We start from the raw sequence: 10,641 nt of genomic DNA, 5'->3' as shown, positions 1-10,641 counted from the left end.
GATGGTACCTTGTTCCAAAAAAAGTTTGATGGTCCACTCGCAATATGTCTAGGACCGGAAGATACCGAGTATGTTTTGAGAGAAGTCCACGAAGGCACCAGTGGAAACCATTCGGGCGCCGAATTATTACTTCGGAAAGTAATCAGAGCTAGCTATCATTGGATCAAGATGGAAAAGGACGCGAAGGAGTTTGTACGAAAATACGATGGATGTCAAAGGAACGCTCCGATGATTCATTAGCCCGGGGAGCTGCTACACTCGGTCTTATCTGTCATGACCCAAACCGATGGGCCATGAAGAGTGCCCGAGTCCTACCTGTCGAACACCAAATAAGCATGTGTCTAAGATATAAACATGAATTAAGGATAGGTCATGAATAACATTTGCCAATAAACCGTTGAATTATGTGAATAACATATGTGAGGAAAACATGTCCAAAAGACATATATACATATACATGCGGAATATGGTAGGGAGAGCCAACAAGACTGCTATAGATAACTATATATTCAAAACTAGAAGTTGACAAGGCCACATACTATCCAACTATACATAACTGTCTACAGACCTCTAATAGAGTGTACAAAGTACGGAGGTGGGCCCCATAATACCCATATATATATACAAGCATATCGTACCAAAATCCAAAGCAGCTCCGAATCAAATGGAGCATACCAACTCTCTCTTGTCAAGGATCCTAAGAAGGGGGACCGTCGGCTTGTCTACCTACACTTGCAGGCATGAAATGTAGTCCCCGAGAAATAGGGCGTCAGTACGAATAATGTACTGAGTATATAAGGCATGAAAACCAGTACATAAAAGACATAACGGAAACGTGGAGTAAAGAATTACACTTGTAGGTCTAAATAACTTTGTGAATCCTGAAACATTTATAATGTCATGCATATGCATATAAATTTCATATTATGCATAGGTATAGGTGTACATAACATCATAAAACCTTTGAGGGCTTCCCATCATATCATCTCGACCTCTATGGGCGAAATCATCAACCTATACCAACTGATCAGGTGGTGGTGCGTATATAATGTCATAACCTTTTCCCATATCCTATATACATATAATATATGCATATATAACGCCATCTAGTCATGGGTAAATGTACATGTATAAATTAATGAAATGCATAAGAAGTACGTTAATAAGATTTCTCGGAATGTCATAAGATCAATATGTCTTCAGATAAACTTTATCAACTATGTAATTTTTTAAGATCTATGAACAAAAAATATAATAAGACACATGTGAAATCAAGAACATAGGCATCTCTAGTACTTCTATGAATAGAGTCATTTATGAAAGTTGTGCATTTGCTCGCTTCGTTTGTATCATATGGATCATGCCAAAAGGGAAAGAAGGGATAGCCTTAACATACCTAAGCCGATTCTCTTGACAATCCATCTAACACGTGTCAATTGCGAAAAAGACACGTAACTGCGGATCGAAGTAGGGATTTATATGATGTTCTCGAGAAAGATTATACTGGGCTCTTTTAGAATTATAAATCCCGTTACTATTACATAATATAACTTCGTATGAATTTTTTTGCTGAAGATCTATTACTTTGTAGATAAGATATAAGCTCATCTCTTTGTGAATTAGAGAGGTCTTATACCTTAGTGGGTGTGGGCCCCATTTATGTGATGACTTAGCCACGTAATCCTCTAAGTGTGCCACCTTATTATATGAACTTAAGAGTCACATTTACCTAAGGCCTTTTCTGCCACGTTGAGGCTCATTAGGCTTATCCAAATATTTTAATTACTTAGTTAATCTCCCACTAAAAATCAATAATTACCCAATTATCCACATAATTAAGAATTATCTCAAATTACTTAAAATACTACTCACTTTTAACACACTTCATATACCTTACTATCATGGTCATGTGGTACCTTGTATGACACTTAGTCCATAAATATCGGGTATTATAACTTAGACCGTATTTTATCCCAAATTGATAATCTCCAACGAAACTCATTTTCTTTGACTTGTTTACCTTCTAACCTTCACGACACTTACTTATCACCTGTTATAAATAACACAATTACTTATAACCTCAAAGATAATCTCATTCCTGAGCCTACGTCGATTTACTTACAACGAGACTTTAACGTACGAAAACGCAAAATGTAACATCATCACACTAGTCGTTCATGAAATAGGGAATGGACATTGTCGACCCCCTTCCTTGGGCACCCGGTAAGACACAATTTATATTATTTATGACTGACTATTTTTCTAAATGGATGGAAACCCAGGTGTTTGAGAAATTTAAGGAAAAGAAAGTCATTGATTTCATCTAGGACCACATAATATGCCGGTTCGGAATGCCATCCAAGATCGTGTGCGACAATGGGAAGCAGTTCGTCAGCAGCAAAGTAAGCAAGTTTTTCGAAGATCATAAGATCAAAAGGATCTTATCAACACCCTACCACCCTAGTGGAAACGATCAAGTGGAGTCCACGAACAAAACCATACTCCAAAATCTCAAGAAAAGGTTGACTGATGCCAAAGGAACATGAAAGGAAATCTTGCCCAAAATACTGTGGGCATACCAGACGACCTCGAAGTCGAGGACCGAGGCTACCCCGTTCTCGTTGGTTTACAATGCCGAGGCTCTAATGGAAGCCTAGGCATTTGAGAAAGTAGGAGAACCGAGTCTCAGGTTTCGATATATCACTAAAGAATCAAATGAATAGGCCATAAATACAAGCCTGGAACTATTAGATGAAAAGTGCGAGGCTGCCCTCGTCCGGTTGGCCGCCCAAAAACAACGGATCGAAAGGTATTACAATCAAAATGCCCACCTTCGACATTTCAATGTTGGGGACTTGGTATTAAGGAAGGTCACACTAAGCACCCGGAACCCGAACGGGGTGAATAGGGGCCGAACTGGGAAGGTCCATATCAAATTTTTAAGATTACTGGAAAAGGGTCGTACAAACTCAGAACAATGAACGGGGAGCAACTACTGAACAACTGGAACGTAACTTACTTAAAACAATACTACTGCTAAGGTACGATCCCACTCGCTTTCTTTTATTTACATGATTGGACTAACATTTGCAGGTGATATTCTAGGAACGATGCGACTTTTAGGCTTGAAAGCACGCGTTGCACTCTTTTTTCCTTGAACCGATTTGTCTCAAATGGGTTTTTCAGCAAGGTTTTTAATGCGACACAGTGGATCGTGCCAAGTTAGAATCAAAGATCAGTTATGAACCGATGTCAAGGATCACATTAGCAGTATCCGAGGCTTCTCTATGATCGTCCTCGGACATTAGGGGGCATTACCCTCGGATAATGGTTTTAGTAAGGAAAGAAACTTTGTATCTGAATAGTCTAGGTTCGGTCAATAGGATTTACTATAATGGCCAAACTATCAAATGAACCGTGCCACATAGACCGCCCGAGCTGTGACAGAAAGCTTGTACACATGTGTAACCTTGTTTATTACGTACAAAAATAAAAGGAAGTTTCTACCTTGCGGATAAATATTCTACCCTTTTCAAAAATTCTTTCTTATATTTGGTCCACTGAAGGCATCGGGCCCAAGGGCCACCTCTCTCAGGGACTTCCATCCAAGGAAGATTTAGATGCCCAGGGATAACAAAGCCCGGGGGCACAAAGCCTATTAGGAGATGCCCGAACTTTAAAGGCTACGACCATCCCCATTTGGGAACATTTGTCTTGAGTAAGACCGGATGACTTGGCGTAACAAGCCCATTGGGCAAAACCTGAACTAAAAAGGCTACGATTGTCCTATAACGTTTCGAAGATATCCAAGACCCGTAAATCAAAACATAAGGTCTTTAAGATTTCTAAACTGATTCAAAAGTCTACCCTCGGCAAACTATAATCTAACATATTCTAAATACTTTGGGGAAGGCTTCATGTCGTATCGAACCCCCCACGAGTCTTAAGCAAAATTGTATCAGGAACAAGTCCTGTCTGGACCTTCGAACAAGACCTAATTATTATGTGCTAAGTCATTTGATATCATTACAATAATAAAGAAAAAGCAAAAAAGCTTGAAAACTATTAAAGGGAAAAGGCCTTGCATATATATATTAAAAGATTTTTATAAAGGCAAACAGCCTCGACAAAGACTTTTACAAAGGCCAACCGGCCTTGACAAAATAAAATACAAAAAAGCAAAAACTTATACAAAGGCATCTAAGTAGCTTGGTCCTCGTCGGAACCTGCCTCGTCACCGGGACCATCAGAGACTTCTCTACCACCGGATCCGCCGGAGCCCTTAGAGTCTTCTTCATCCTCGGGGTACGCCAATTCCTTTGCATCGGCTTTGAGCCCCTTAGCACTTTAGATCTCGGGCGATAAATCTAAACCCCGAGCATGAACTTCCTCGAGGGCCTCCCTTCGGGACTACCGCTTTACATACTCGACAATGTCTTTCAAGTGGTCCTAGGCTACCTTGCATTAGCACTATACTGGGCCACAATCTCGTCAACATTGACCTTGGTTATTTTGGCCACTAACTTGGCCGCTTTAGTTCCTTGGCGAGGGTCTCTCGATCGGCAACAACCAAACTTAGTTGAGACTAGAGCTCCTAGATTTTCTGGGACGGTGCCTCAGCTTTCTCCCTCATCGCTCGAAGATGGGCCTCGGCGAAGCCAATTGCATCCAGGCAATCTCCTTTTCTGAGGCCAAGCAGTCCATTTTGACTTTCCACTCTTCAGACTCGACCTTGATTACGTCCATCTCGTCCCGAAGCTGGTCGATCCGATCAATCTTCTGTTGGACCTACGGGTTCTGACTATTAGTCACCGTGTCTAGCTCATCGTCACTAACTTCAAAGACTTTTACCTATTCCACCAGGTCGGCATATTCTTTCTAAGCCAAGTCTAACGCAGCTCGAAGGCCCTTAGCCTCTCCTTCACGTTGCTCACTGAGATGTTTGTATATGTCTCTTTTCTCAGTTAGCTCTTTGACTTCGTCCTCGAGTTGGCTCAGTTCATCTTGATACCGGAGGAAGGTCTCGTGGTGAAGCACTAAGGTCCGAGACCTACAAATATGATAAGAAATATTAAAACCACCAACAACCAAAGCTAAAAAAATGAAAAAGGTTTGGTAGCGCCTTACCCGGTTCAGTGCCTGTTGTGCTTCGTTGAACAGGCATGGGGAATTTACTTCGTTCATTTTTTCCTGGTCTTCTTCAGTTACCATGGACCTCCTCATTCGATCGCTCCTTCGTTGTTTGAGCTTCACCGAACATCGATTCTGTGAATGAAGGCGATCTCATTATGTCAATGATACCGGGTGGGGCAAAACCAGCATCCTGAGGGGTTATCGAACCTCACTGCTGCCTCGGCCTCTTGAACTTTAGGGGGATTGGCCTCCGTTGTTTCCTTTTCGGCTTCCACCCGTTGCTCGGGCACAAATGGAACATGGGCCAGAAAACAATCGTCCTCCTTGGACTCGTCCCTAAGCTGGAGGAGTGAATATGAGGCGAGCGCTCGAGAGCTGGTGCTCTCCTTTGGTTTACGCACCAGCCTTCTTCTCGTTTTCTTTTTCTCCATGCTCGGCGAACTTAGAGTCCTCTTTCTTTTCTTCTCTTCGGACCAACTCGGAGCAGGAGACTCCACAGGCAAGTCCTCGCCACTAACCAAAGGCCTAAGCTCGACGTCCTTGGGCAAGCCTGCAAAGGGGAATAAAAGAAATAAAGACTTTATAATAAAAGGAGAGGCCTAACACAACCTGATCAGGAAAGAGATCTTACCATGGGAACGAGCCTCCCAACGGCCCTTCGAGAGTCCGCTCCACGATTGCTCGGAGTAGGGCATCTGTGAAACGATACCCTTGACCCACTCCTTGAGTCGAGGAACAACATTTGGAACATGAGCGACGATTGCGCCACCACAAGTACCAACAAGAAAAAGAGAAGTAAACATAAGATCAACATTCGAAGGAAAGTGCCACTTACATCTTGTATTCCACTTCTCGAGGAATGGCATGTATTCCACAGGAATCAAGCTTGAAGTCCTCACTTAGACAAAACAAATTTGCCAGCCTCGATCCCAGTCCTCATCGATACTAGATAACGAGGCTTTGCTGGCCCAGCGCACAAGCTTTATCAGCCCCTTTGGAATACTCGGGGACTGTACAAATGTAGCAGGTGATCCATGGTGAACCGCAGGTATAAATTTTGTTCATGAAAAACCGAAGAAGGATCATAATTCTCCATAGGGAAGGGTGAATCTGACCGAGGCATACCTCATACCTCTTGTAAAAATCTATTATGACCGGGTCTGCCAATCCCAATATAAAGGGATAAGTGTAAACACTTAGATATCCCTCGACATGGGTGGTAATGTCCTCCTCGGGGTCGAGTACCACTATATTTTTGTCTGCCCAGTTGTAGTCTTTTTGAACTGTAGGGAGGTCCTCTTTGGAAATCAAACAGATGTATCTCGAGACCTCTTCGCACCGACCCTGTATGGAAGAAGGTTTTTCGACTTTGAAATCATTATTGACTAAGCATACCCCAGGGATGAACATTTTCAAGGGAGGTTCGGCTACTAGTTCATCAACTATTATGCCCGGAGTGGTCTTTTCGACATCAGTGCCCAGCCGCGAAGTAGAAGGGGTTTCTTTATTGAGATCAATTTTGGAAGTTTTTCCATTCCTTTAGAAAGTAAAAATGGAGGAAAATCTGGAAAAGATTAAGAAGAAAGGAAGTTGAAGAATTAGACTTGTTGGCTTGGGAAGAAGATAGGTGAATTTTTTTGCAAAGGACCCTGAGTAACGGAGGTAAAAACGCTAGAAGAGTGCGGAAATCTTGAAGGTACGAAGGTAAAAGATTTGATGTAAAATGAAAATGAACAAAGGAGGTAGTATTTATAGGAACTCGGCGACGTTTCGCATTTAGGGATAGCCGACTAGAGGCTGGCATACATTTAATGCCATTATGACGTGACTGACGAGACGTTTTACATTTTTGTCGTTTCTGATATGACGTATCAAAGAAGGAATCGGGGAGCTCATGTCTTTTCTCATCAACTTTTTCTCTGAGAAATGAGGGGACAATCTGTATACGGGTAAAATCGAGCTCATGGTGTACCTCGAACTCCGACAAGATAGACCAGGCTGAGACATGATGACAAGGGGCCGATATCTAGGCGAAAATCTCGTCGAACCGGAATCGGGGGGCATGACGCCTGGCCCCAATAATATCGGGGTCATAGTTCCAGATTGGTCTTGATTTTGAATGACATCAAGGAACATTATCGAATAATTGAAGATAGCTAATGACATGCCGAAATATCCGTGATCAGTCAGATATCACGGCAGGGATCTCGGCGCGTATCGATAAGGAGCCGGTAATCAGTTAATCATAAGATTTTTTTACCTTTTATAAAGTTGTACTCAAGGTAAGACTCCCCTGCTATACAAAAAGGGGTTTGATATTTCATGAAATATATTGTATCACGCATTGAAAAGCAATATATTATCATTTTCTCTGTTATCTAGTTATTTCTTTTCATTCATTAGTACTGGTTCATCGACTGCTGAGCCCGGATTGAGGGTGAACATTTCACCAAGGCTAAAATTATCCTATTCATTAGCTTTGTGTCAAATTAATCCGCGTATCCTTAAAACTACTTACAAATTTAATTGTTATCTGATTTTAAGGGTAAAAGAATATATGATATAACTTATGTGAGAGACTTAGGAATAATTTTATTGATTGAATTAGCAAATAATTCTAATATAAAAATAACACAGAATAATATAATGTTCGGTCTGGCTCAATAAGAAACATAATATGCATGGCTAGTGCAATGTTTGGAAATATTTATGTGTATAGTAATATATGCAAATATAATAATATATATTAGTAATATAAATGATTTTATCTTGTTGTTATTATTACTTTTATTATTGTTTTTTTAAAATCATTTTTTAAGCGAAGGTCAATCAAAAATAATATCTTTATATTCACAAGGTAGAAATAAGGTTTACATATATATTATTTTCCTTGGACCCTACTTTTTAAGATTATATTGAATTTTTGTTGTCACGCCTCCTTTTTCCTACTCCGGGAAGGGTATAAGAGAGTTTTTTCTAAATTAAGTGACAATCGAAACGGGATTATTATTTAAGAATCAAAGTTGCCACTTGGGATAATTTAAGGTGTCTCAAGTCACCTGTTAAATCCCGAATCGAGGAAGGTTGACTCAATTTATGGTCTGCGAACACAGAAATCCGGATAAGGAATTCTGTTAACCTGGGAGAAAGTGTTAGGCATTCCCGAGTTTCGTGGTTCTAGCATGGTCGTTCAACTATTATTATTGGCATAATTATCTGATTAATTACACATTTGAACCTACATGTATTTTAACTTTCTAACCGCTTTTATTGATTTAAGGGATTATTCCAAGTTTATTTAAAACGTATCACAAACCACACTACATGAAATGCACCCGTGATTCACGACACGTTCTATTTAACCTTGTTGGAAATTAAAACCGGTTCACATGAAATGCACCCCCAGATTTTAATAATTACAAATCACAACTCCTTCACGGAAACCATACCCGTAACTATGATAATTTTATTAGAGCGCGCCTAAATTAAACCAGTGAGTAAAGGGGCTAAGATCCTTCAATGGTTTCTGATATCCGTTACATGACTGCTAGGATTTCAAGGTTCAAACCAGGTATTCTTTTCCTATTTCTTATGAAAATTTCAACTGCTCTAATTTATAATTCTATTTACGCCCTATTCAATTCTCCATTTCTAATTTTTCAAACTAATTAAGCGCCAAATGAAAACAAATCCTTTGGAAGAAAAGGTAACCAAATTGAAAGAGAGAGCAGCTCATGAATTCTTGTAAAATCTAAAGACTCTAAGTACGAACAAATAAAATACATAAAAAATACACCCCACATATAGTAATAATGATAATTAATTTTGCCACACTTAATTCAAACTCAATGGAAGTCTATCACAAAATCATTAGTAAGATAAAGATTAAGAGTTTAAGAGAAGGGAAGTTGACCTTTCAATTAGCTTTTCCAATAAAAGTATCCTTGGAGCAGTACATCAATAAGCGTTAACGTCAAAAAATTGGAATTCTGGCAGTTGAAATCAGATCGAAAAAAATGACTAGCATCAGGAAGAACTCGGACCGACAACTTTCGAACGGCGACCTCGCGTCGGCAACAGAAAATTCAAACTAGAAGTGGACTGAGTTTACTTTTTCTGGCCAGCAAAATAGAGAACCAAATAACAACATTTCCTCCTGACAAGTGTGGTCGAGATCCTAAAATAACCAAGCATAGCAGCCAAGACAAACATGTGTATCGTTGGAAAATTGCTCCTCGTCAAAACCTACTTTATTTCATTTTTTGTTTTCCTTCTTACTGTATCCTTCGTCGCTGTCCGATTTTTGGAGAGAAAGCGGTCCTAGGGTGGTTCACTTGGATGTTCGGGGGTGAGGTCGTTTGGTGTGAGGTCCATAAGCAGCCGCTGCTGCTTGTTTTGAACGAAGAAGAAGGTGCTGCTGCTCAGGTTTTGAGATGGGGAAGGGTTTATTGGTTGTGTAAAGTGAGGTTTGGTGAGTTATGGCTGAAGGTTAAAGATCAAGAAGCAGGGGTTGTTTGGAGAAGACGGCGCGGAGAGGGGGGGGTCGTTTGGTTGAAAACAGCGGACAGCTTTTTCAGACGCCTTCCTTTTTTAATTTTTAGGCATTGGTCTATATATCTAGGTCTTAGGCGTAGGTCTCTGTGTAGCTGATTGTAGAGTCTAGGTCTAGGTTTTTGTAGGGTTTTTCTAGGTTAAGGGGTATGGGCTTGAAAATTATGGGTTAGGTCCAAAATTAGGCCTAAAAATGGGTTTCTCGAGCCCAAGTTTTATTCTTTTTCCACGAACGAGACTAAAATACGACCCCATTTATTAATTAGTCCTACTTAAGTAAAATAACTATTAAAATAAGACTAACAGTTAACACAAAACTATTTTTGGTATTTTCCAAGATTAAAAATGACTACAGAATAATAATGAAACGATTTTTTTGTAATTTTTATTTTCTTGTAATAAAATAAAGTAGAAGAGTCAAAATTAGTTGAAATAACGCCATTAGGCCTAAATTAAATATTTACATGCTAAAATATGAAAAATCTTGGGGAGGTTCAAAAATCACATGTCTACAGTTGCCCCTCTTTGACTGGAAACACGAAGAATTTTCAGACAAAGAACGACTAGACAGGTTTTTTGACCCGACCCTTATTTAATGAGACTAGATGCTAAAAGAAAGGAGAATGTGATCGAGCCCTGGTATCTGAGCTGCCTACATATCCTTGGCTATAAAGGAATCATGTCACGTGTAGTTCAGAAGTAGGAACAGTGATGGAGTATACCGAGGTAGAGAGCCGGTAGAGGTGCCGTTCCGCCGAGGTTCCGGTCTGCGGTCCTGTTATTATATCAAAAATCAAAACAAATGAAAAAGACTAGCTAAGTCTGTCAACTACGAGTTACAAGATTCCTATCTATAAGTGTTCTGAAGCTTGATCTTGAGTCTTGAATGGTTATTTATGCAGACTTTAGATTTGAACCTTGACGCTTGCTAGTTGCAGGTGTTAGTTCATTCTTCTT

The 10,641-nt window shown here is 40.1% G+C and overlaps 1 long non-coding RNA gene across 1 annotated transcript; it reads right to left on the bottom strand.

The window, feature by feature from the left end:
- Window positions 1–433: 433 nt before the first annotated feature.
- LOC142170637 (uncharacterized) lies at window positions 434–9,756 on the bottom strand. Its single transcript, XR_012699918.1, has 2 exons — window positions 9,047–9,756; window positions 434–726 (listed from the first exon to the last, which is right to left on the bottom strand). It is a non-coding gene; the product is annotated as an uncharacterized LOC142170637 (long non-coding RNA).
- Between the last annotated feature and the right edge of the window lie 885 nt (window positions 9,757–10,641).

The sequence above is a fragment of the Nicotiana tabacum genome, chromosome 16 (assembly GCF_000715075.1).
Source record: "Nicotiana tabacum cultivar K326 chromosome 16, ASM71507v2, whole genome shotgun sequence".
In the NCBI taxonomy this organism is placed as follows: domain Eukaryota; kingdom Viridiplantae; phylum Streptophyta; class Magnoliopsida; order Solanales; family Solanaceae; genus Nicotiana; species Nicotiana tabacum.
The sequence above is the reverse complement of the archived record's forward strand: the minus strand, read 5'-3'. Positions and strand labels throughout refer to the sequence as shown.